Genomic DNA, 25,157 nt, shown 5'->3' on the forward strand with positions numbered 1-25,157 from the left:
TCCATTCTATTTCTGAGATCTTGGATCATCTTTACTACCATTCTGAATTCTTTTTCAGGTAAATTATCTATTTCCTCTTCATTTATTTGATCTTTTGGATTTTTACCTTGCTCCTTTAATCTGTAACATATTTCTCTGTTTTCTCATTTTGTCCGTCTTACTGTGTTTGTGATCTCCTTTCTGCGGGGGGCAGGATCCTAGTTCCTCTTTCTTCTAGTGTCTGCCCCCTGGTAGGTGAGGTTGGTCCAAGGCCTTATGTAGGTTTCCTGATGGGAGGGACTGGTGCCTGTGCTCTGGTGGATGGAATTGAGTCTTGATTCTCTGATGAGCAAGGCTGCATCAGGTGGTAAGCTTTGGGGTGTCTGTGAGCTTAGTATGACTTTAAGTAGCCTATCTGCTATTAGGTGGGGCTGTGTTCCTTGTCTCTCTTGTTGTTTGGTATGGGGTGTTGAGCACTGGAGCCTAGAGGCAGTTTGGTTAAGCCAGGTCTTGATTTGAGATGGAGATCTCCAGACAAGCTCACACCAATTATTATTCCTTGGATCTGGGAATTCTCTGTCAGCTAGCGTCTTGGACTTGGTGTTCTCACCCCAGAGGTTCAGGCTCAACCCCAGAAAATCAAGACTCTGCAAGCCATGTGGTGCAACCAGCAAAAACAAGAAAAGAAGAGGAGGAAATAAACAGGTAAAAAACCCCAAGACAAAATGATAAAAGAAAACCAACCAAAGAAATAAAAGATACAAGAGGACAACATTACATGCAAAAGAACCCCAAAACTAAACTAAAAAGCACAAAAAAAGAACAAAAACATAACACAAACTAAAAAAATAAAAAACAAACATTAAATAAACATGTAAGAACAATGAAAATAGTACAATACAAAATGAAGACAAAACAACAAAAAAGTAAACAGAAAAAAAATTTTAAGTTAAATTTTTTAAAAAAGAAAAAAGTAAAAAAATATAAAACTACAACAGAATAAAGAATAGTAATAATGATATTTTCCTGAAGTCTCTGCTGTCAGTGTCCTTGTCCCCCAGTGAGCCACAGCCAACCTTCACTTCTCTAGGAGGCCCTCCAATATTTCTAGGTAGGTCTCTGGACCCACCAAAGGCACTGTGGGGCAGCTCAGACTCTGTTGTCCATCTCCTGTTGTGTACTTTCCCCGAAAGTCCACAGTTGCTAAAATTAGACTGGTCTCAGTTGTGGGAGTACTTACTGTCCATTCAGATACTCCACAGATCCAGGATTTACAAAACAGCTTGTGTGGCTGCACAAAGAGATTTCTGTTCCTCTTCCTTAGTCACACAGCCCCTGAGACTCAGATTTGATTTGGGCCCCACCTCTAGGTGTGGGCCACACCCAGGTGTTTGTTCCCCACCCAGGTGAGAGGGGACAAAAGCAGTGGCTGACTGGGGCTCTCAGGCTGATTTGGGGAACTTATTCACACAGGCTGGGGAGGAATAAGGAAGCCACAACTAAGGTGTACACAAAGACCCTGAGGTGGCAGGAACTGACAGGAAGATAGACTGGGACATGCTCTCTCTGGTGGGAGTCCCTCTAAGTACCCACAGAGGCAGGGACTGTCCAATCAGCGAGGGGTTGTAATGGCCCCTTGCACATTCAAAAGTGGTGCCTCATTTCCTAGGCAGACCATGCTTCCTCTAAGAGCATTCCTCACCGTGGAGACCCTCACTGCCGTCCCCTCAGGTTGTTCCTGTATAGCCAAGAGCAGTCCTCTCCCAAGATCCACTCTCCTAACTGCATTAGGAGCACTTGGCCCCCACCAGCACTGGCAGCTTCCTGTCTCAGGCTGGGGTGCCCAGGGCAGATTCCAGAGGCAGCTTTCATGGTGGCAGTGCTCAGGACTCTGGAGCTTGCATGGGTTGAAGAGGCCTTGGCTTGAAGGGTGGATGAACCGCCTCAAATGGGGTGCCCTCCCAGTACCCATAGAGGCAAGGGGCCAGCAGGTGGAGAAGGGAATTGCAATGGTGACCCCATGCCTTGCACACTACTCAACCATAGTGCCTTGATCTATAGTGCTCCAGTTTCTTCTGAAAATTTTCCCTGTTGTGGATCTTCTTACTCCTGTCCCTCAGGCTTTCTCCTCACAGCCAGCAGCTGTCCCCTCCCTGGGTCCACGCTCCAAACCCCACTTCCCAGCGCCCAGCTCCCTTCTGCATCAGGAGACATATAACCCAGGATGTTGTGCACAGGCAGTGGCGTAGACCACGTGTGCAGCTCTTCCTTTGTCCCGCCTTCCACAGACGGAGTGCTTCATTTTCCTCTGATCCCCCAAAGATTCCTTTCTGCCCCAGCTGACTTCCTCACCATGAATGGGCTTTTCTGAGTGTGGGAAGCTCTCCTCACCTTCAGTTCCCCAGCAGTGGTGCTGGTTTCCTTCTGTTTCCTCTTTTTTTTTTTTTCATTCTATCTAGTCAGGTGAGGATTTTTCTTATCCTTTTAGGTGTCTGAGGTCTTCCACTAGTGTTCAGCTGGTGCTTTTTGAGAATTGTTCCATTTATAGGAGTATTCTTGATGTTCTCGTGAAGAAAGGCAAATTCCATGTCCTCCTAGTCAAGATCCTTCTGGTAGCCCTCACATCACTTTGGTTCAGACCTCCTTAACCTTAATCCCCCTTTATGGCACTGAGTCCAGGATGAATGTTCCTTCTTGTTTGGTGACATAAAGAGATCCAGCTTTGAGAATCCAGTGGTGTGGAGGATGTCCAATGTGAATTTCAAAAAGTCTGGCCCAGCTGTGATGAACTTAACTTGCTACTGGAACCAAAACCGTGTGTGCATATGTGCTAAGTCACTTCAGACATATATGACTTTTTGCAACCCGATGGACTGTAGCCTACCAGGCTCCTCTGTCCATGGGATGTTCCAGGCAAGAATATTGGAGTGGGTTGCCATGCCCGCTTCCAGGGGATCTTCCCAACGCAGGGATCAAACTTGTGTCTCTTTTGTCTCCTGCATTGGGAGGCAGGTTCTTTACCACTAGCGCCACCTGGGAAACCTGAAGCCAGAACCATTGCTTGTCAAATCATGACTGGATGACCCTTCCAACTTTCAAGAGAAAAGATTTAACATTTCAAAACCCCTGCAGCTTTTCTTTCTGTTGCTCATGATATGAAGCCTCCACTCTAGTCAGACCACAGCCCAGTTCTCTGATTCCTGCTCCAGTGTCTTTCCCTTGGAGCTATCACAGTTGCTGCTGCTGAGATTACATTTAATGGCACCCTCAATTAACCTGACAGGATCCAGTCCTCCCAAACTGAGAGAAGAGGCTTAAGGCAGGAAACTGAAAATGGCCTTTATGTTCCTGGCTTTTTCTGCAGGTAAATCTCTCAGAAAATTGCTGTTTTATTGTTTCCAGGCACTTGGCTCATATTATACCAACAAGGCCTAGAAGGTTCTGTCAACCCGTCCGTCAGCTTTTACAGGATAAGAGCTTTTGGGAAACATGAAAATTACTCAACAAACGGGAACTGTTAATGACATGGTCCATGTAAACACCAAATTTTGGACATTTCCTTCTTGCAGCTTCCCCTAGCTAAAAATGATGCAAAACACTGTTGTAAAGGCAGCTTTTAAAATAACTACATGTGGGTGTGTCTGCGTGTGCGTGCATCTGTGTCTGTGTGTGTGCTCCAAGGGAAGAATGGAGCCAAAGGCATGGGGAATTTTCAAAGGAAATGAATCATTGTGTTCTCCCTGGAAACTGGACACTATAAAACCCAGAATTATTATAATCTTTATTGCAGTAATGGGTCATCAGATATTTTCCCCTTTAAAACTATCTTATTTAAGCACTTTTTAGTTTTTCTCCATGCATCTGAATAGCATGAGTTGTCCGGAAAACAATGTCAGTAATTTAGCTGGAAGATAAAAGCTCTAAGTTTGGAATATGTTGAGAATTTTTAATATTTAATGGGTAATGAATTGTTATTTCCCTGAATAAAATCCACCATCACAAGGTAGCAAGATGCCTAAACTTCACCTAAACTGTCTCTGGTGTACTTTGTACATCAGCTGCTATAAAATGCCCTGGCTTGCCATTTAGAAATGAAACTACTTCTTGGCAAGTAATTCAATACCTTGGATTTCCTCGAGGAACATAACAGGAAAAAATTGGGAAAGGCTAATTGGTAATTGGGCTTCCCTTGTGGCTCAGCTGGTAAAGAATCCGCCTGCAATGTGGGAGACCTGCATTTGATTCCTGGATTGGGAAGAGCTCCTGGAGGAGGGAAAGGCTGCCCACTCCAGTATTCTGGCCTAGAGAACTGTTTCAAAGAGTTGGACACGAATGAGCGACTTTCGCTTCACTTAGTAATTATGTTGTCATTTTTGCTGCTTTTATTCCCATAAACACAAATTTTATCCTAATTCTGTAATGATGTGCCTAGATGTTTGCTTCCTGTATGATTCCCTGTGCACAGCAGGCACAGTGAACCTCTTAATTATTCCAATGCAGCCACAGTGAGCTTATGCCAGAAAAAAAATCAGAAACAAGAATTTCACACAGGCATTTGGATAACTCCAACTGTTGTAATTGTAAACTAAACACTAGTTGTTTTTTAAAAATAAATTGTCTAAGTTAATGTGTCATTACTGCTCCATACATTGTTAACAAGGGTGACCTGCATTCGATTTTTAAGTGTACATTCACACAGTTTTGGGGAAGCTTTCAACAAATTGTCTGCATACCTAAAGAAGTTTGCATGTTTTATTTCCACTCAGAAGAAAAGAAAAAAAGTATTTTTATTTGTATAATTTTTATTAAAATGAGGTTTTAAGATGTTTATGAGGATATTTTACTCAGAATATATAGGATATGTGTGGTAGGTAAAAAGAGCTACTAGTGATAAAAGTCTGAAAGTTGCTATCAAAATGATTTCAAAGATATTTTCTAGTTCCAATAACCCATAGTAACGGGGAGAAGGGGTAATATAGAGGAGTGAATACATCTGTAGTTTGAAAATATTCTTCTTATTAAGATACAAATCTTATTAAAGAGGTTGGTAAACAACATCTTTCAAAAATTAATTAAAATAATTATAGATAACATCTTCATTTGTTCATTACTAGGTTAAATCTTATGAAACTAATATTTTCAAAGGTCAGAAATTGTCAAATATGGGAAATTTTTCTTATGTTAAGCCTAATATTTTCTTCTTTTCATGTATCATTATGTATATCCTTGCTATGTGTCAGTATTGATGTGAGTTTATAATAAAATACAACTATAATAAATCCATAGCACAAACTGTGAAAGAACAAGGGCTATGTAACTACATGGAAGTGATCATTGTTTTGAAAATTTAGTCTAAGGGCAGTGTCCACAATCAAACAGAAAGTCTGACTCAGAATTTCCTGGAAGCCAAAACAAAACTGGAACAAAAATTACATAACTCTTACCTATTAAAAATACAAAGATATTCACAGATGAAAGTCAAACTTCCTACCTGTTAAGAGAAATATAGCAAGTGTGTGCTCAGTTGTGTCTGACTCTTTGCAACCCTATGGACTGTAGACTACCAGGCTCCTCTGTCCATGCACTTTTTGAATTAAGAATACTGGAGCCGGTTTCCGTTTCCTACTCCATGGGATCTTCCTGATCCAGGAATCTAACCCACATCTCTTGCATCTCCTGCATTGGCAGGTAGATTCTTTACCACTAGCGCCACCTGGGAAACACTTTCATATGAAAGGTATTTCTAAATTTAATGCCTAATATTTTTATAATGTCTTGTAGTGTATAAATATTTCTTTTAGTAATTTGATTGAACTTAACAAATCAGTTGGGGCTTCCCCGTGGCTCAGGGATAAAGCATCCACCTGCACTACAGGAGCCACAGGAGACTGGGATTCAATCCCTGGGTCAGAAGATCCCCGAAGCAGGCATGGAAATCCACTCCAGTATTCTTGCCTGAGAATCCCATGAACAGAGCAGCCTGGCGGGCTACAGTCCATGGGGGTCACAAGGAGGACAGGACTGAAGCAACTTCACACCCACACAGACAATGAAACAATCGGCATGGTGAAAAGAAGACTGTGGAGAGGAGCTGGAGGTAGTGCACCTCTGCTCTTGGAGAAGAAAGGAGCGCTCTTCCCAAGGAGGGCTTTCCCCTGGCATCTTGATTCACGTACTCACTAAACTACTTTGGTTTCTAAAGTATGGGGTTCCATATTAGAAAAAAGTCATTTGATGTTGTGAAGTATTAAATTGATTTTCAAATAAAAACTAAACTAATGAGCACTGGGCCAGTTAAGTTGATTTCTCCCGCCCAAGAATCTGGATAAACTGATATCAGATTTCCAGATTTGTTGAGTTGGGAAAATAAATTAGGAAATGAAAATGCAAGAAGGTAAAAGCAAAGTTGGAAATATTTTTTATAGGTTTACTTCTCTAGACATTCTTACACCACATTACAATATCAATATGTGTTAAAGAGAATAGCTTTCACTTTTATTGAGATATAATTGACACATAACATTGTAAAACTTTAAGGTGTACAACATTTTGATTTGCGTATTGCAAAATGATTCCAAGGAAAGGGATGCAAGGAAGGGAATATTAATCACGTGTCGTTTGTTCTGTTGGTAGTCTTAGCGTTGGGTGCTGGGAGTGGAGAGATTTCAGGTGGCTTCTGATGGATACTTTTTTGAGGACTCTGGAAAGAAGACAAGGAAGGTTGGTGGAAGCAGACAGAGAGGAAAAAATTACTGGTTGGCGGGCCTTTGACAGACCCTGGGAATGGGACGGTGACTTTACCATCAGATATTTCATCAATCATTTTACTAATAAGTAGCTGAATGATTCAGAGAAGGCAATGGCAACCCACTCCAGTGTTCTTGCCTAGAGAATCCCTTGGACAGAGGAGCCTGGTGGGCTGCTGTCCATGGGGTCACACAGAGTCAGACATGACTGAAGCAACTCAGCATGCATGCATGTATTCAAAATGATTACCGCCATAGCAGTATCTAACACCTGTATCATGTTACATAATTACCATTCCTTTTTCTGTGGTAAGAACTTGTAAGATCTAATCTCTTAGCAACTTTCAAGCATATAATACAGTATTATTAACTATGATCACTATGCTGTACTTTTCATTACCAGAACTTCTTAAAACTAGGAGTTTGTACTCTCCTTCCCCTCTATCCCCACCTCCACCCCACGGCAGCCACCATTCTAGTATCTGTTTCTATGAGTTCAGCATTTTTATATTCCACATATAAGTGACATCACATGGTATTTGTTTTTCTCTCTCTGACATTATTAACTTAGCTTAATGCTGTCAAGTTCAATTCACATTGTTGCACACAGCAGAATCTTCATCTTTCTCATGGCCAAATATATGTATACAGATATACTGGAATGTAAAAGTAGGAAATGAAGAGATACGTGGAGTAACAGGCTAGTTTTGCTTTAGAGTACAAAATGAAACAGAGCAAAGGCTAACAGAGTTTTGCCAGGAGAACACCCTGGTCATAGCAAACACCCACTTCCAACAACACAAGAGATGACTCTACACGTGGACATCAACAGATGGTCAATACCAAAATCAGATTGATTATGTTCTTTGCAGCCAAAGATGGAGAAGCTCTATACAGTTAGCAAAAACAAGACTGGGAGCTGACTGTGGCTCAGATCATGAACTCCTTATTGCAAAATTCAGACTTAACTTGAAGAAAGTAGGGAAAGCCACTAAGCCATTCAGATATGACCTTAATCAAATTCTTTATGATTATACAGTGGAAGTGACTAGATTCAAGGGACTAGATCTGACAGACAGAGTCCCTGAAGAATTATGGACAGAAGTTCATAACATTGTACAGGAGGCATTGATCAAGACCATCCCCAAGAGAACGAAATGCAAAAAGGCAAAATGATTGTCTGAGGAGGCCTTACAAATAGCTGAGAAAAGAAGAGACGTGAAAAACAAATGAGAAAAGGAAAGATATACCCATCTGAACACGGAGTTCCAAAGAATAGCAAGGAGAGATAAGAAAGGCTTCTTAAGTGAACAGTACAAAGAAATAGCAGAAAACAATAGAATGGGAATCTATAGAGATCTCTTCAAGAAAATTAGGGATACCAAGGGAACATTTCATGTGAAGATGGGCACAATAAAAGACAGAAATGATATGGGCCAACAGAAGCAGAAGACATTAAGAAGAGGTGGCAAAAATACACAGAACTGTACAAAAAAAGGTCTTAATGAGCTGAATAACCTTAATGGTGTGATCACTCACCTAGAACCAGACATCCTGGAATGCGAAGTCAACTGGGAATTAGGAAACACTGCTAAAAACAAAGCTAGTGGAGGTGATGGAATTCCAGCTGAGTTATTTCAAATCCTAAAAGATGATGCTGTGAAAGTATTGAACTTAATCTTTCAGCAAATTTGGAAAACTCAGCAGTGGCCACAAGAGTGGAAAAGGTCAGTTTTCATTCCAATCCCAAAGAAAGTGTAGCAGGAGGGGGAATCAAGGGCATTTGGGATGCTTCTTCATGTAACACACTTAGGCCTTCAAGGCCTACTTGGGCATGATCAGATACATACCACTGAGATTTGATGATGGAGTGCTGCTGTATACACCTAATTTTATACCAAGTTCATCATAGGTAGCTCAAGTCACCATAATAACTTGGTGGCCCATGGTTAAGCATTCAATCTCTGCTAAGGCTCAGTAACAGACCAAGAGCTGTTTCTCAAAAGAAGGCCAGTTACCTACAGAGGATGACAGGAAGTTGGTCCAAAATCCTAAGGACCTGCACTATGATTCTCCTATATTTGTTGTTGTTGTTTAGTCGCTAAGTTGTGTCTGACTGTTCTGTGACCCCTTGGACTTTTAGCACTCCAGGATCCTCTGTTCATGGGATTTCCCAGGCAAGAGTGCTGGAGTGGATTGCCATTTCCTTCTTCAGGGGATCTTCTTGACCCAGGGATCAAACTGGCATCTCCTGTATTGACAGGTGGATTCTTTACCACTGAGTCACTGGGGAAACCCATGATTCTCCTATAAGGACCTGCCAAAATCTCCAAACAGCATCCCTATCTGCCAACACTTCAAGGACCACTGCATCTGCTGGGTCACATGGCCCAGGTGACAAAGCAGCTTGCACAGCAAGGACTGGACCTGTGGCACAGTCTCCTCATACTCTGGCTCCACTCAGAATCAGCAGCTTCTTGAGTCACTCTGTAAATGGGCCACAGTAACACACTCCAAATGAGGAATATGTTACTGCAAAAATCCAGAACCCTAGTAGGCACTGTACTCTTTCTTACTTGCAGGAAAAGCCAAATGCAATAACTTATTCTTCACCTGAGAAGAGTTATCTCAACATGCCCAAACCACTGGAATCCTAGAAATTTCACTAAGGTAGAAGATTTCGGAATTTTTTGTCAGATTTATTTCTCACCTTCTGAGGTGCAAATTTCTAAAATAAGTTTAGAGTTGCTTCTTGCTCACTAAGTCCAACTGGCATAATGTCACCAATTTAAAGGACCAGTGTGATATCCAATGGAAGAGAAAGGTAATAAAGATGCTTACAAACTAAACGATGACATAGGGCTGCAGAGTTGATATACCCTTGAGGTTAAAAGTGAAAGAAAACTGTTTCTGGTGGCTCTTATTGACAGGCATGGAGAAAAAGGCACTTGCTAGATCAATAGCTGCACACCAGGTTCCAGGGATGTGTTAATTAGCAATAAAACCACATCTGGTACAGCAACTGCAGTTGGAGTTATCTAGTTAAGCTTATGATAACCCACTGTCATTCTTCAAAATCCATTTGCCTTCTGTACAAGCCAAATAAGTGAACTGAATGGAGATTTGGTAGAAATCACAACTCTGGCATTCTTCAAGTGCTTGATGGTGGCACTAATCTCTGCAATTCCTTCAAAAATGCAGTATTGCTTTTGGTTTACTCTTCTTCTGGGGCAGCAGATCTAATGGCTTCCAACTGGCCTTTCCCATCATAATAGCTCTCACTCCACAGATCATGCAACCTGTGTGAGGATTCGGCCAGTTGCTGAGTGTATCTATCACACTATTCATTCTTGACCTCGGAAATAACTACAGGACAGTTTTGAGGACCCACCGGTTTCACTGTGAGAAAGACATGAGCTAAAACTTCATTGATCACATGAACTACATAGTCCATGCAACAGATAAACCACAGTGATATTTTGGGGGGATTTCCTGGAATTAGTGTCATTTCAAAATTAGAGTCTAGAAGTCCTCCAAAGCTCTCACTATTTCCTTTTCCTCAGTGTACATTTACCCTGTAGGTCTTTTTGGGGAGGACTGGGAGAAAGATCAATGGTATATGTTTTGGCAATGTACCAAGATCCATCTTCAAGAAGATCCTGCCTCTCCCCTCCATTCAAAGAGCTCTGAGTTTATAAACTGTCAAGTGAGGAAATTGCTTGAAGGGCCATGACTTTTTTTTAACCACTCAAGTTAGACTTTTTTTTCAGTCAACCTACCTAACATTTTTCTGCCTCTACAGATCAAATAAAAATGTATTAGGGACTTCCCTGGTGGTCCAGTGGCTAAGACTCCACACTACCAATGCAGGGGGCCTGGGTTCAATCCTTGGTCAGGGAACTAGATCCCACATGAATCACTAAGACCCAGCACAGCCAAAAAAATAAACAGATAAACTTCGTTAGCTAGGTCTTCTGAATAATTTGTGCAGCTTTTACATCAGCACTTGCTGCTTCATCTTGCACTTTTATGTTATGGTGACAGCTTCTTTCCTTAAATCTCATGAACCAACCTCGGCTAGTTTGAAACTTTTTCTGCAGCTGCCTTTGAATCCAAAACTTTGCTAACTGTTTGCTGCAAGAGGCCCAGCTACAGCACCCTCACCATTCTCAACCTTTATAGAATTGAAGAGGTCTTGCTCCTTGGAAGGAAAGCTGTGACAAACCTAAAAGCATATTAAAAGGCAGAGACATCAATCTACCAACAAAGGTCCACAGAGTCAAAGCTATGGCTTTTCTGGTAGTCATGTATGGATGTGAGAGTTGGATCATGAAGAAGGCTGAGCACTGGAGAATTGATGCTTTCGAACTGTGGTGCTGGAGAAGACTTGTTAGACTCCTTTGGACTGCAAGGTGATCCAACTAGTCAATCCTAAAGGAAATCAATCCTGAATATTCACTGAAAGGACTGATAATGAAGCTGAAGCTCCAATACTTTGGTCACCTTTTCATTGGAAAAGACCCTGAGAAAATCTTTCCTTGGAAAGACTGAGGGCAGGAGGAGAAAGGGGTGACAGAGAATGAGATGGTCGGATGGCATCACTGACTCAATGGACATGAATTTGAGCAAACTCTGGGAGATACTGAAAGACAGAGAAACCAGGCATGCTGCACTCTATGGGGTCACTAAGAGTCAGACATGACTTAATGACTAAACAACAAACAGCAACAAGGTCTTGCTATGTACAAATTGAAGTTTGACTTACAGGAATATTGCAGCTGGTTTGATATTCTATCTAGACCACTACAACTTTCACCATATCAGCAACAAAGCTATTTCATTTGTTTTATTATTTGTGTGTTCACTGCAGTATCACTTTATTCAGAAGATCTAGCTAACAAAATTAGTACTAATCAACAGATATTAAAAGTAGGCAAACAGCCTTTGAGGACTCATAGCTAGAGAGTCAATGCCTGGCTTCAAACCTTCAAACAATAGGCTAACTCTCTTATTAGGTGCTAATACAGTTAGTGATTCTAAGTTAAAATCAATGCTCCTTTGCCAGAACAAAAATCCTAAGTCCCTTAGAATTATGTCAAATATATTCCTATGCCTGTGCTCTATAAATGAAATAATAAAGCCTGGATAACATCACATCTGTATACAACATGATTTACTGAATATCTTAAGCTCACTGTTGAGGCCTGCTGCTCAGAAAAAAAGATGTCTTTCAAAATATTGCTGCTCATTGACAAGGCACCTGGTCACCCAAGAGCTCTGATGGAGATGTATAATGAGATTAATATTGTTTTCATGGCTGCTAACACAACATCCATTTTGTAGCCCATGTATCAAGGAACAAATTCAACTTTCAAGGCTTATTACTTAAGAAATACATTTTGTAAGGTTAGAACAGCCATAGGTAGTTATTCCTCTGATGGATCAGAGCAAAGTAAATTGAAAACCTTCAGAAATGATTCACCATTCTAGATTTCATTAAGAACATTCATGAGTCATGGGAAGAAATAAAAATATCAACACTAGTGGAAGTGTGGAAAAAGTTAATTCTAATACGCATGTATGATTTTGAGGGGTTCAAGACTTCAGTGAAGGAAGTAATTACAAATGTGGTAGAAATAGCAAGAAATAGAAGTGGATTCTGAAGATGTAACTGAATTGCTGCAGTCTCATGATAAAAGTTGAACAGACAAGAAGTTACTTCTTATGAGTGAGCAAAAAAAAAAAAAAAAAGGTGTTTTCTTGAGTTAGAATCTACTTCTGGTAAAGATGTTATAAAGATTATTGAAATGACAACAAAATAGTTAAAATTAATATTCAAAAAAACTTAGTTGATAAAGCAGCATCAGGATTTGAGAGAATTTATTCCAATTTTAAAAGACATTTTACTGTGGGCAAAATGTTCTCAAAAACATTGCATGGTACAGAGAAATGATAGGAAGAGTTAATGAAAGCAGCAAATTTCACTGATGTCTTATTTTAAGAAATTGCCACAAGGTCTTTGATCAAGGACTTTCCAAGATGGCAGAAGGGTAGGAGGATGTGGAGTTCTCTCCCCACAAATGCATCAAGAGTACATTTGCAAATGGAACAATTCTCACAGAGGACCTGCTGAACACTAGAAGAGGACTTCAAGCACCTAAAAGGACAAGAGAGATGCCCACATAACCAGGTAGGATGAAAGGAAAAGGAGAGGAAGTAGGATGGGACTACACTTCTGATGGGGAGTTGAAGGTAAGGAGAGGTTCCGCCATTCAGTGAAGTCCTCTCTCCCAAGCAGAGATCAGCAGGGACATAAGGGTACCTAGGAGGCTCAGAGGAGAGCACAGTGGCCAGTCTGTGGCAGGCAGGACAGAGCAAAACCTACACAGGTGGTCCATGCCACAGCCCTGCACACTCTGACCTGAGACAGATGTCTGCAAAGACACACAAGAGTCTGGCGCTGGAAGGTGAGATTTGGAGAGCAGACCTTGGGAGGGAACTGCTGTTGGCTGTGAAGAGACAGTCTGAGGGGATGAGAGTGAGGAGTTCCACAAGTAAGAGTGCTCGTGGAGGAAGCCTCAGCCATCACAGGAGCAAATCACCATTGTTGAGTGACCTGTAAAAGGCAGGGCCTCTCTCCTCACTGGCAGTTCCTTAAATTCCGTGCCTGCAAAATATCCAAAAGGATAAGTGTTCCTGCACTTGGGAACTGGGAGATGCGTCATGGGTCTGGCTTAAGGAACTGTGGGCTTTGTGGGCACATACGCATAGGGGCTGGGCCAGGCAAGAGTCTGAACTACCTCCATAGCTACATTAGCAGGTCCAGGTGCACAACTACTGCAGTCCTGGGACCTGATCTCAGTGAATCAGCACCAGTGGCCTGATGAAAACAGCACCTGAGAGTCACCAGGGCTGATTGCTAGCACATCCACAGTTAAGTTGGGACTGAGAGCAGTGCCAACGACAGTTTACTTTATAAGTCCACACAATGGACAAAAGGGGACACAATAGAGTATACTCATAGGTGAACAGCTCCAAAAGAGGAATACTCAGAGGCTTTTCTCTCACTGGGAGTGCTCCAATCTCAACTACCTCACACTGCAGATCAGAAACACAGCTAAGAAACAAATCTAGGCATCTCTAGCCCAACAACTAGGGAGTAGACCCCAACTTTGACAGGGAAGTGACAATCACAGAGAAAGGGAAGGACTCAATAAATCTCCAGAGCAGACTCTGGTCACCACAGCACCAGTCAATCCCTGTATCAAGGGGATAAACAAGCCTCTGGACCAACCTCACTAACCAGAGTGCAGACATCAGAAGCAAGAGGAACTATGATTTAACAGGAATACATGGCGTGATATATTTAAAGTGATAAAAGAAAATATCTACAACCAAGAACACTTACCCAGCAAGCTCTCATTCAGATTCAACAGAGAAATCAAAAGGTTTACAAACAGCAAAAGCTAAGAGAATTCAGCACCACCACATCAGCTTTACAAGAGCTAAAGGAACTTCTCCAGGTAAGAAACACAAGAGAAGAGAACAAAAGAGGAAGAGAAAAAAAGACCTACAAAAACAAACCCAGGAAGAGGGTGCAGAAGAAGATGGTGGAAGAGTAAGATGGGGAGATCACCAGCCTCTCCACAAACACATCAAAAACTCATCAAGATATGGAACAACTCCTTCAAAGCAATCTCTAGGTGATAGCAGAAGACCCCAGGCTTCCAGTGGGGCAGGCCAAGCTCCCTGGAATGAGGTAGGAGAGAGGATGGAGACATAAAAAGGGAAATGATGGAGAACTTCTGGATAGGAACTTGTGCAGTGAGGGAGAGAGGGAGTTGTGAAGCAGGAAGAGTTCCTATGCACTGGGAAGCTCCCTCCTCACAGAGGGGCCCAAGAGGGAATTGCATAATCTCAGAAAGCCAGGCAAAGTAGGGACTTAAGAGGGCAGAAGCCAGAGAAAGCTGTACTTCTCAATCCATAAACAGCTCACAGACTGTGGCCCACCAGATAGCAGTCTTGGGGAATGAAGAGAAGCACACAGAAGCCCAGTGGTGCAGAGAGCGGGCCTGGGGTGCTCAGAGAGGCATAGCATAAAAACCTCTCCAGTGCACACAACCCTCGTGGTGCAGAGGGCAGGCCCAGGGAGCCAAAAGTAGAACACACAAGTCCTGTGACATACAGGGAAGGCCCAGGGAGCCGAGACAAGTGCACACAAGATCTGTAACATAGAGGGCGAGCTCAGGGGGCTGAAGGAACTTCACACAAGTCTCTGTGATGCAGAGGGCAGGGTCCAGGGGGCCAAGAAAAGAGCCACACAAGCCCCTACCTAGCAAGCATCAGCCTTCAGTGCAGGGCAGGATGGGGGAACAGAAGCACTGGTAAAGAATCCAGGGACAGGTAGGGGGCAGGGGGCAATTAAGATATGCTAAGGGGGTCACTTCAACGTGGGTGTGGAAATAGACATGTCTAACACTGCCAAAGCCAGAAGGACTGCCCAAAGACATACTGAACCCATAGACACCCCAAAACTTACTACTGAATACTGCATTGCCCTTCAGAGAGATGAGATCCAGCTCCATCAACCAGAACACAGACGTAAGCTCTCCCAACCAGGAAAACATCACAGGACACTAATCCAACCCCATCCATGGGGGCAGACTCCACAACAAGAAGAACTATGACATTGAGAACTTTTTTCTTATAAATCACACTGTATATTCCCCCTACATATTTCTACCTTCACATTAGCTTTTTGTGATGTGGTGGAGTTTTCTTCTTTGTTATCTCTTGTTATTTTTTTAAAAAAAAGAAAACTCTTTTTCAAGATATTTTTTCTCTCTTTCACTCTTTTTTTGTGATTTTTCTGATTTTGCTTTTGATGTATTTTACCACCTTTTTTATAGTTCTTTACCAGTTGTAGCTATTCCTGAATATATAAATCTTTTTCACATATGTCTATTTATCTTTTCTTTTCTATTTTTCTTTTCTCCCTTTATTTTACCCTCCCACACACCCCTTCCTTTGCTCTTTTCTCTCCCTTCTCCTCTTTTTTTCTTTCTTTCTCTTCTTTTTTTCCTTCACTGTCTTTTTTCACCATGTAAGTTAAATTGTTGTGCTCTCTTTGCTATATTCCCCAGTTGGCAATCTGCTCAGGCTCAGTTTTCCAGATTGAACATTAGTTAGCTCTGCTTTTAACTGGGTGATATCACTTTTGGTTTCCCTTGTCCACCAAGTCAATCTCTTGTACTCTTTTCTTTAGAACACTTTGGTTATAACTGTGTGTATGGAAGTGGATGTATATGTGCCATTATTTCTGTAATTACCAGCTTGATCTGCTTGATCTCCTCCCACTAGAACACAGGCACAAGTCACCCCAAACAAGCAGTCAACACAAATCACTCAACCAACTTTTCCCTCCAAGGTCAAAACCCAAAAGGAAGGAAAAATACAACCCTGAAGCCTGGGAAAAGGAGACCTTAAGCGGAGCAAGTTAGAAAAAAAATGAAAAGACAGAGAAATACATCACAAATGAAAAAGTTAGAAATTCACAAGACCAAATAAATAAATGAAGAGGATATAAGCAATCTATTTGAAAGAGAATCCAGAATAATGATACTAAAGATGTTCCAAAGACTTAGAATGGAGAGAATGCAAGAAATAATTAACAGAGTTAAGAAAACACCAAGGACATAGAAGAAATAAAGAATAAGCAAACAGAGATAAATAAATAACAAAACTACTGAAATTAAAAATACTCTAGAAGGAACCAGTAGCAGAATAACTGAGGCAGAAGAATGGATAAGTGAGCTGGAAGATAGAATAGTGGAAATAATGCTGAAGAGCAGAATAAAGGGAAAAGAATGAAAAGAACTGAGGATAGCCTCATAGACTTTGGGGACAATATTAAATGCACCAACATTCAAGTTATAGGAAACTCAGAGGAAGAAGAAAAAAAGAAAGGCATTGTGAAAATTCAGACAGGTAAGTTTAGCTAGAGAAATTGAGCTGTTCTTTGCATAATGAGGCCAGGAACAGTTCAAACAGATGCAAAGACCACTTGAAAAAGAAGATGAATTTGCTCTGCCTCTCCCGCATCATCTCAAGACTTTAGAAAATAAAATTAGGAAAAATATTTCAGTAATCAGCAGGCCCCAAACCCAAACCAAAAATCGAACCTGAGACTTTAAAAGGCGAGCAGAGCAATGGGCGGTAAAGGAAAACTGCCGGTGGCGTCTCTGAACAAACCCGGGCAGGGCAAGCAGGAAGCCCACCTCAGGGAGACCCTCTCTCGGTTTTCAGAAGGACGCTTTGAAGCTTCATTTCCCTGCAGTTTCCACCCGCGCTCCGAGACTGCAACCGCGGGACGCGGGGCGGTGGGGACAGAAAGCCGGGGAAGCAGACGGCGGAGGCGGAGACCAGACAGGAGCTTGGAGCCGGAGGGAGAACGTGGCCCGGAGGCCGCTGCTGTTGTCCGGGGTGCTGAAAAGCCAGGGACGACCCAGGCGGCGGCGGCCACTTGCCTCTCCCGGAGCGCTGGCAGGGGTTCCGGGTGCGCACCTGCTAAGCCCGTCCTGGGCCGAGGCCTGGAGGTGCCCACCGGTGAGGTGCCCACCGGTAATGTCCCCACAGCAGACCCTTAATGGGGAAATGATGAGGGCAGAGAGCATCTCGGGCACAACGTACAGGATCCCGGTGCCCCCTCCCCACTATTCTGCACAGCTCCGCGCCGCGACCCCTCCACCTGTGCGCAGACTCTAGCCGCCTCACCGCGGTGCGGGCGAGCGGAGCGTCAGACCAGCCTGGCGCGGGCGGAGGGGCGGGGCGTGGGAGGAAAGCAGCACCGGTTCCGGGATTGCAGGGTGGAGGCAATGGCGAGAACACCTGCCACATATCCTACCGGCCGCTCTGCGTCCTCACCTTCAAACGTACTGGTGACAGAAGCTGGGAGTCTGGCTAGAGGAGAGTTTCTCTATCTTGCTGCCCCTTCCCCTCTACACCTCCCTCCTCTCCCAACTGTCCACCCCACTCTGCTCCGTGGTCCTGGTACCGTGCTTCTTTGAGCTCCTGGGGTGGTTCGCGAGGAGAGGACTGCGGAGTTGGGACGTTTTCCCCAAGTACCTTCACTCTAGGAGATGGCTCACTCTGTATAGAGCTGAGAGTAGTCTCACCTCCTCCCTTCCATCTTGGGCCTCACAGTGACTAAGCAGACCAGCCCCAGTACAGACTCTCCAGGGGGGTATGTGGAAGGGGCCGGGGGCGGGGGGTAGAAATACTGTTACCAGGGTAGTAATTTCTTAGAGTCATCATACCTAAGAGTCATCATACCTAATCATATAGATTTGACCATACCTGCCAAGGTCAATCCACAATCAGAGGGGTTCTCTCCAAGTCTTCTATTAGTGAACTGTTTTCCATTATAGCCTTCTCTAAGGAGTGTTCACGTTTATTTCAAGTAAAACAAAAATAAAATAAAATAAAAGGAGGGATGTAGCCATGGAATACTGTCTTCAGTTCAGTTCAGTCGCTCAGTGTCCAACTCTTTGCAACCCCATGAACCGCAGCATGCCAGGCCTCCGTGTCCATCATCAACTCCCAGAGTCCACCCAAACACATGCCCATTGAGTCGGTTGTGCCATCCAACCATCTCATCCTCTGTCATCCCCTTCTCCTCCTGCCCTCAATCTTTCCCAGCATCAGGATCTTTTCCAATGAGTCAGCTCTTCACATCAGGTGGCCAGACTATTGGAGTTTCAGCTTCAACATCAATCCTTCCAATGAACACCCAGGACTGATCTCCTTTGGATGGACTGGTTGGATCTAATTGCAGTCCAAGGGACTCTCAAGAGTCTTCTCCAACACCACAGTTCAAAAGCATCAATTCTTCGGTACTCAGCTTTCTTCACAGTACAACTCTCACATCCATACACAACCACTGGAAAAACCATAGCCTTGACTAGATGGACCTTTGTTGACAAAACATCTCTGCTTTTTAATATGCTGTCTAGATTGCTCATAACTTTCCTTCCAATGAGTAAGCGTCTTTTGATGTCATGGCTGCAGTCACCATCTGCAGTTATTGTGGAGCCCAGAAAAATCAAGTCAGCCACTGTTTCCCCATATATTTTCCGTGAAGTGATGGGACCAGATGCCATGATCTTAGTTTTCTGAATGTTGAGCTTTAAGCTAACTTTTTCACTCTCCTCTTTCACTTTCATCAAGAGGCTCTTGAGTTCTTCTTCACTTTCTGCCATAAGGGTGGTGTCATCTGCATATCTGAGGTTATTGATATTTCTCCAGACAATCCTGATTTCAGCTTGTGCTTTATCCAGCCCAGCGTTTCTCATGATGTACTCTGCATAGAAGTTAAATAAGCAGGGTGACAATATACAGCCTTGATGTACTCCTTTTCCTGTTTGGAACCAGTCTGTTGTTCCATGTCCAGTTCTTTTTTTTTTTTTTTAATAAATTTATTTTAGTTGGAGGTCAATTACTTTACAATATTGTATTGGTTTTGCCATACATAAACCTGTATCCACCACAGACACACACGTGTTCCCCATCCTGAATGCCCCTCCTTCCTCCCTCCCCGTACCATCCCTCTGGGTCGTCCCAGTGCACCAGCCCCAAGCATCCAGTATCATGCATTGAACCTGGACTGGCGACTCATTCGTATATGATATTATACATGTTTCAATGCCATTCTCCCAAATCATCCCACCCTCTTCCTCTCCCACAGAGTCCAAAAGACTGTTCTATACATCTCTGTCTCTTTTGCTCTCTCGCATGCAGGGTTATCATTGCCATCTTTCTAAATTCCATATATATGCGTTAGTATACTGTATTGGTGTTTTTCTTTATGGCTTACTGCACTCTGTATAATTGGCTCCAGTTTCATCCACCTCATTAGAATTGATTCAAATGTATTCTTTTTAATGGCTGAGTAATACTCCATTGTGTATATGTACCACAGCTTTCTTATCCATTCATCTGCTGGTGGACATCTAGATTGCTTCCATGTCCTGGCTATTATAAACAGTGCTGCAATGAACATGAGTCTCTTTCAGTTCTGATTTCCTCGGTGTGTACCCAGCAGTGAGATTGCTGGGTCATAAGGCAGTTCTATTTGCAATTTTTTAAGGAATCTCCACACTGTTCTCCATAGTGGCTGTATTAGTTTGCATTCCCACCAACCGTGTAAGAGGGTTCCCTTTTCTCCACACCCTCTCCAGCATTTATTGCTTGTAGACTTTTGGATAGCAGCCATTCTGACTGGCCTGAAATGGTACCTCATTGTGGTTTTGATTTGCATTTCTCTGATAATGAGTGGTGTTGAGCATCTTTTCATGTGTTTGTTAGCCATCTGTATGTCTTCTTTGGAGAAATGCCTGTCTAGTTCTTTGGCCCACTTTTTGATTGGGTCGTTTATTTTTCTGGAATTGAGCTTCAGAAGTTGCTTATATATTTTTGAGATTAATTGTTTGTCAGTTACTTCATTTGCTATTATTTTCTCCTATTCCGAAGGCTGTCTTTTCACCTTGCTTATAGTTTCCTTTGTTGTGCAGAAGCTTTTAAGTTTAATTAGGTCCCATTTGTTTAATTTTGCTTTTATTTCCAATATTCTGGGAGGTGGGTCATAGAGGATCCTGCTGTGATGTATGTCAGAGAGTGTTTTGCCCATGTTCTCTTCTAGGAGTTTTATAGTTTCTGGTCTTATGTTTAGATCTTTAATCCATTTTGAGTTTATTTTTGTGTGCTGTGTTAGAAAGTGTTCTAGTTTCATTCTTTTACAAGTGGTTGACCAGTTTTCCCAGCACCACTTGTTAAAGAGATTGTCTTTACTCCATTGTATATTCTTGCCTCCTTTGTCAAAGATAAGGTGTCCATAGGTGCATGGGTTTATCTCTGGGCTTTCTATTTTGTTCCATTGATCTATATTTCTGTCTTTGTGCCAGTACCATACTGTCTTGATGACTGTGGCTTTGTAGTAGAGCCTGAAGTCAGGAAGGTTGATTCCTCCAGTTCCATTCTTCTTTCTCAAGATTGCTTTGGCTGTTCGAGGTTTTTTGTATTTCCATACAAATTGTGAAATTATTTGTTCTAGCTCTGTGAAAAATAACGTTGGTAGCTTGATAGGGATTGCATTGAATCTATAGATTGCTTTGGGTAGTATACTCATTTTCACTATATTGATTCTTCCAATCCATGAACATGGTATATTTCTCCATTTATTAGTGTCCTTTTTGATTTCTTTCACCAGTGTTTTAGTTTTCTATATATAGGTCTTTAGTTTCTTTAGGTAGATATATTCCTAAGTATTTTATTCTTTTTGTTGCAATGGTGAATGGAATTGTTTCCTTAATTTCTCTTTCTATTTTCTCATTATTAGTGTATAGGAATACAAGGGATTTCTGTGTGTTGATTTTATATCCTGCAACTTTACTATATTCATTGATTAGCTCTAGTAATTTTCAGGTGGAGTCTTTAGGGTTTTCTATGTAGAGGATGATGTCATCTGCAAACAGTGAGAGTTTTGCTTCTTCTTTTCCAATTTGGATTCCTTTATTTCTTTTTCTGCTCTGATTGCTGTGGCCAAAACTTCCAGAACCATGTTGAATAGTAGCAGTGAAAGTGGGCACCCTTGTCTTGTTCCTAACTTTAGGGGAAATGCTTTCAATTTTTCACCATTGAGGATAATGTTTGCTGTGGGTTTGTCATATATAGCTTTTATTATGTTGAGGTATGTTCCTTCTATTCCTGCTTTCTGGAGAATTTTTATCATAAATGGATGTTGAATTTTGTCAAAGGCCTTCTCTGCATCTATTGAGATAATCATATGCTTTTATTTTTCAATTTGTTAATGTGGTGTATTACATTGATTGATTTGTGGATATTGAAGAATCCCTGCATCCCTGAGAGAAAGCTCACTTGGTCATGGTGTATGATCTTTTTAATGTGTTGTTGGATTCTGATTGCTAGAATTTTGTTAAGGATTTTTGCATCTATGTTCATCAGTGATATTGGCCTGTAGTTTTCTTTTTTTGTGGCATGTTTGTCAGGTTTTGGTGTTAGGGTGATGGTGGCCTCATAGAATGAGTTTGGAAGTTTACCTTCCTCTACAATTTTCTGGAAGAGTTTGAGTCGGATAGGTGTTAGCTCTTCTCGAAATTTTTGGAAGAATTCAGCTGTGAAGCCATCTGGACCTGGGCTTTTGTTTGCTGGAAGATTTCTGATTACAGTTTCAATTTCCATGCTTGTGATGGGTCTGTTAAGATTTTCTATTTCTTCCTGGTTCAGTTTTGGAAAGTTGTACTTTTCTAAGAATTTGTCCTTTTCTTCCACGTTGTCCATTTTATTGGCATATAGTCCATTTATTGTCCATTCTATTGGCTGATAGTAGTCTCTTATGCTCCTTTGTATTTCTGTGTTGTCTGTTGTGATCTCTCCTTTTTCATTTCTAATTTTATTGATTTGATTTTTATCCCTTTGTTTCTTGATGAGTCTGGCTAATGGTTTGTCAATTTTATTTATCCTTTCAAAGAACCAGCTTTTGGCTTTGTTGATTTTTGCTACAGTCTCTTTTGGGGGTTTTTGCATTTATTTCTGCCCTAATTTTTAAGATTTCTTTCCTTCTACTAACCCTGGGGTTCTTCATTTCTTCCTTTTCTAGTTGCTTTGGGTGTAGGGCTGGTTATTTATTTGACTTTTTTCTTGTTTCTTGAGGTATGCCTGTATTGCTATGCACCTTCCCCTTAGCACTGCTTTTACAGTGTCCCACAGGTTTGGGGTTGTTGTGTTTTCATTTTCATTCGTTTCTATGCATATTTTGATTTCTTTTTTTATTTCTTCTGTGATCTGTTGGTTATTCAGAAGCGTGTTGTTCAGCCTCCATGTGTTGGAATTTTTAATAGTTTTCCTTGTAATTGAGATCTAATCTTACTGCATTGTGGTCAGAAAAGATGCTTGGAATGATTTTGATTTTTTTGAATTTACCAAGGCTAGATTTATGGCCCAGGATGTGATCTATCCTGGAGAAGGTTCATGTGCACTTGAGAAAAAGGTGAAATTCATTGTTTTGGGGTGAAATGTCCAATAGATATCAATTAGGTCTAACTGGTCTATGGTATCATTTAAAGTTTGCATTTCCTTGTTAATTTTCTGTTTAGTTGATCTATCCATAGGTGTGAGTGGTATGTTAAAGTCTCCCAATATTATTGTGTTATTGTTAATTTCCCCTTTCATACTTGGTAGCATTTGTCTTACATGTTGTGGTGCTCCTATGTTGGGTGCATATATATTTATAATTGTTATATCTTCTTCTTGGACTGATCCTTTGATCATAATGTAGTGTCCTTCTTTGTCTCTTTTCACAGCCTGTTTTAAAGTCTATTTTTATCTGATATGAGTATTGCTACTCCTGCTTTCTTTGGCTCTCTATTTGCATGGAATATCTTTTTCCAGCCTTTCACTTTCAGTCTGTATGTGTCCCCTGTTTTGAAGTGGGTCTCTTGTAGACAACATATATAGAGGTCTTGTTTTTTTATCCATTCAGCCAGTCTTTGTCTTTTGGTTGGGGCATTCAACCCATTTACATTTAAGGTAATTATTGATATGTATGATCCCATTGCCATTTACTTTATTGTTTTGGGTTTGAGTTTATACACCCTTTTTGTGTTTCCTATCTAGAGAATATCCTTTAGCATTTGTTAGAGAGCTGGTTTGGTGGTGCTGAATTCTAAAAATATTGAACACTTCATGAATTTGCATGTCATCCTTGTGCAGGGGCCATGCTAATCTTCCCTGTATTGTTCCAATTTTAGTATATGTGCTGCCGAAGCGAGCACCCATGTCCAGTTCTAACTGTTGCTTCCTGACCTGCATACAGGTTTCTCAAGAGGCAGGTCAGGTGGTCTGGTATGCCCATCTCTTTCAGAATTTTCCACAGTTTGTTGTGATCCACACAGTCAAAGGCTTTGGCATAGCCAATAAAGCAGAAATAGGTGTTTTTCTGGAACTCTCTTGCTTTTTTGGTATTTGTACTGGCACATTTTTTCCTGTGAATCACTTCCTTTGGTACTTCAGAGATGTGAAGTAGTCATGATTTGCTTATTTGTTCCTGGTACTAGAGGGAATACATAAGAGCAACCAGAATGATAAAGAGCCAGAGGGACTTAGTTTAGAGGAAAACACAAAAAACCAGATGATTTTATTTATTGGTTGAGTGATCTAAGATGACTCTGGAAACCACTTACAAGATATGAACTAAGATTATGACAAGAGGTGGGAAAGAAGAAAGACCAGTAACTTTACAGAAAGAAGAAGGGGCTGCGTGTTTAGTATTGGGCTGTGAAAACTCACTGAGAAAGTATTATAGAACCCATCGTTTGAGACACCAGAAACAATTGATGAAGGCCTACATTTCAATTTTTTCTTCCCTGGATTTTAGCTTAAATTGCAAGTGGATATTCAGTTACCAGGGAGCTGGGTTCAGCTGGAAAGCATGGCAGTTAGCTCTCTGCATCCTGCCATAAAACTTTTAGATCTCTGGGCCGCCTCCAGCTCCATTAAGTGAAAATTTATAGAGGATACCTCAGGGGACCTGCTTCACAACAAGCACAGGAGGTGATTCCCAGATTCTCAAAACTCGGAAACCACTGGTTATGGTCATAGCTGTTGTTCAGTTGCTCAGTCATGTCTGACTCTTTGCAACCCCATGGACTGCAGCACACCAGGCCTCCCTGTCCATCACCAGCTCTTGGAGTCCACCCAAACCCATGTCCATTGAATCGGTAATGCCATCCAACCATCTCATCCTCTGTCTTCCCTTTATCCTCCTGCCCTCACTCTTTCCCAGCATCAGGGTCTTTTCAAATGACTCAGAACTTCACATCAGGTGGCCAAAGTATTGGCTTTTCAACTTCAACATCAATCTCTCCAATGAACACCCAGGACTGATTGCCTTTAGGATTGACTGGTTGGAACTCCTTGCAGTCCAAGGGACTCTCAAGAGTCTTCTCCAACACCACACTTCAAAGGCATCAGTTCTTTGGTGCTCAGCTTTCTTTATAGTCCAACTCTCACATCCATACCTGACCACTGGAAAAACCATATCCTTGACTAGACAGACCTTTGTTGACAAAATAATGTCTCTGCTTTTGAATATGCTATCTAGGTTGGTCATAACTTTCCTTCCAACGAGTAAACGTCTTTTAATTTCATGGCTGCAATCACCATCTGCAGTGATTTTGGAGTCCAGAAAATCAAGTCAGCCACTGTTTCCACTGTTTCCCCATCTATTTCCCATGAAGTGATGGGACCAGCTGCCATGATCTTTGTTTTCTGAATGTTGAGCTTTAGGCCAACTTTTTCACTCTCCACTTTCACTTTCATCAAGAGGCTTTTTAGTTCCTCTTCACTTTCTGCCATAAG

At 41.8% G+C, this 25,157-nt stretch overlaps 1 non-coding gene across 1 annotated transcript; it reads right to left on the bottom strand.

Moving 5' to 3' along the window:
• Positions 1-23,465: 23,465 nt before the first annotated feature.
• On the bottom strand, positions 23,466-23,572 carry LOC120859007. Its single transcript, XR_005720023.1, has one exon. It is a non-coding gene; the product is annotated as a U6 spliceosomal RNA (small nuclear RNA).
• Between the last annotated feature and the right edge of the window lie 1,585 nt (positions 23,573-25,157).

The sequence above is a fragment of the Oryx dammah genome, unplaced genomic scaffold (genome assembly GCF_014754425.2).
Source record: "Oryx dammah isolate SB20612 unplaced genomic scaffold, SCBI_Odam_1.1 HiC_scaffold_29, whole genome shotgun sequence".
Taxonomy (NCBI): Eukaryota; Metazoa; Chordata; class Mammalia; order Artiodactyla; family Bovidae; genus Oryx; species Oryx dammah.